Raw genomic sequence first — 3022 nt, forward strand, 5'->3', positions numbered from 1 at the left:
TAACCAAAATAATCATGTATACACATTATACTTACATACATTTTTTTTAAATATTTTTTATTGAGTTTTTTACAGAGAGGAAGGGAGAAAGATAGAGAGTTAGAAACATCGATGAGAGAAACATCGATCAGCTGCCTCCTGCACACTCCCCACTGGGGATGTGCCCGCAACCCAGGTACATGCCCTTGACCGGAATCGAACCTGGGACCTTTCAGTCCGCAGGCCAACGCTCTATCCACTGAGCCAAACCGGTTTCGGCGTTAGCTATTCTTTATATCAGACAAAACAGACTTTAAACTAAAAGTGTTACAAAGAGACAAAGAGGGTCATTATAGAATAATAAAGAGGTCAATCCATTAATCAGATATAAAAATTGTAAATATTTAAGTACCAAACATCAAGCATAAGCATGTACCAATATAAAGCAAAAATTCATAGAACCAACAGCAACAATACACAGTAATGCAATAGTCATTTGGATCTTTAATGTCCCATTCTTAACAACAGATCAATCATCCAGACAGAGAATCAATGTGAAAACAGAAGATGTGAATAATATCTGTACCAAATGAACCTAACAGATATATTTAGAAGATTCTATCTGACAACAGCAGAACACACATTCTTCTCAAGTATACCTGGGATATTTTCTAGTAGAAATCATATTTTAAGCCACAGGGGAAAAAAAGTCTTAGCAAATGTAAGAGGATTGCAATCATATCAAGTATCTTCTTTGACCACAATGCTATGACACTAGAAATCAACAACAGAAGGAAAATTGGAAAACTGATGAGTATGTAAAATTAAGCAATACTCCCCTAAACAGATCAAAGGAGAAATTAGTTAACAAACATCAAAATGATGAAAAGTCATCAAAATAGAAGACACAAAACTATATACATTTTTCCAAAAAAGCTGATATTGCATAAGAAAGTTTATAAACAATAACAACAAAAAAGAATATATATGAATGTGTCATTAAGCCATTGGTCAGTAGGAAAAGTAGCATTGATGACTTGGTTTTAGGTCAATCAATTCTTGGCCAAAGGCATTTCTTAGATTTTAATAGCTTGTTCTGATATGTTGGGGAAAGTTGGGAGGCTAAGGAGTCTCTTTAAGTTGGAGACATACAGTCTCTCTCTTTTTTTGAATCTTTTTTTTCAAATGCAGCTGACTAGACATACAGATGGCTAGGGAGGAAATATTGTGCTCTGTATTTCTAATATGTTAACTCGCCCAATCTCACCATCCTTGTCATGTAGGACAGTTACACAAAGGATTGATAAAAGACAAGAAAATGTTAGCTTTCTATGTGAACTAAGTATCTACCTTTCAGATGCTATTAAGAATATTGCACATATGTGACACTATCCTCTCTTTTATGAAATAATTTAAACTTGTGCTTTGCTTAAAAAAAAAAAAAGATCCTTTGGCAATCTCTTATCCCTCTTGTGGAAAAGAGTGTGTTGTGGAAGAGCCCCCTTACAAGCCAGAGAACTTTTGGTAAAAACACTTTACACTAACAAGCCTACCTCCTGGTCCTCTTCAAAGGACTGGTCAAAGGTACTGGCCTCTGAAGAACTGGAGTGTCCACAGAAAAAATGAAGGGTTGGTTATCTGGTTTCCGGTAATTAGGTTAATTTGTCACCAAGTTTAAAGATTCCACATTTTGGAGATATTCCAACAGAAGCTGTTTTATTTTCTTACTTGTTAAGCTTCACTGACCAAGAGGAATGTCAGTTCTCCAGAAATTAATAAAAGGCCCCGTGTTCCACCCCCCGATCATTCCCCTCTCTACCGGGCACCCGACCATGAGACTCCCTCCCCTGCTTCCTCTGCTCCTCTTCTTTGTGACTGTAGTACCAAAAGGTAAGATGGCGAATAATGGTAGAGCTTGGTTTCTTAGGAGGCCTACTGGTATGCTCAGTTTTTCCATGGCCATCTTCACTCAGACCCTATTGCATAGCCTTCAGGAAATCAGAATTGCAACATTCTCATCTCCCTTGAATGGGTGAGGACAACATTGCAAAGCAGGGCAAAGATTTCCATCCACAGAAAACAAGACTCAAGAGCTCCATGATTATAAAAGGTGGCCCAAGCAGAGAGAGAGGTGAAGAAGCTTGGGCATGTGACTTAAGAATTAGCATACAAATCAAATAGCTATTACCAGGGCCACAATCCCTCCAAAGGAGAGTGAAAATAGCAGCTATTGGTTTAGTGCAGTGGTCGGCAAACCGCGGCTAGCGAGCCACATGCGGCTCTTTGGCCCCTTGAGTGTGGCTCTTCCACAAAATACCACATGCGGGTGTGCACAAACAGTGCGATTGAAACTTCGTGGCCCATGCGCCCAAGTCGGTTTTCAGCCTGGGGGGGTCTATTTTGAAGAAGTGGCGTTAGAATAAGTGGGGGATGTCGGTCGGGTGACGGGAGACACGGTGCAGGCAGGCCACGAGATACGCAGCACGGGGGAGGCGCGTAAATTGTAAGGAATTTAATTTTATCAATAAATAATATTGTTATGAAGTATGATACCAAGTTTTAATCAATGTACCTATAGTTTAACTAAGACTTAAAACTTCAAGTAAAGTTTATTAAGGTTAATTTTAGGGAACGTTGTGGAGTGAAAGAAGATGTAGTGTCAAGGATTGAGAAAGGTATGTGGAGATGGTTTGGACATAGAGAGAGGATGAACGAAAGGAGATAGATGAAACAAGTATATAAGACCAGTGTGAATGGGAGAGTTGGAAGGGGTCGAATGGAAGATGTAGAGTCAAATGGTGAGGAATATTTGTGAAGGGTAGAAGTTAGATGCATAAGGCAGAGCTCAACAAGAGAGGATTGTGTCAAGTTATAAAAAACAAATAGTGCCCTAGCCAGTTTGGCTCAGTGGCTAGAGCTTCGGCCTGTGGACTGAAGGGTCCCAGGTTTGATTCTGGCCAAGGGCACATGCCTGGGTTATGGGCTTGATCCCCAGTAGGGGGCATGCAGAAGGCAGCCAACCAATGATTCTCTCATCATTGAT

This window comes from Myotis davidii, unplaced genomic scaffold (assembly GCF_000327345.1).
Source record: "Myotis davidii unplaced genomic scaffold, ASM32734v1 scaffold184, whole genome shotgun sequence".
NCBI lineage: Eukaryota > Metazoa > Chordata > Mammalia > Chiroptera > Vespertilionidae > Myotis > Myotis davidii.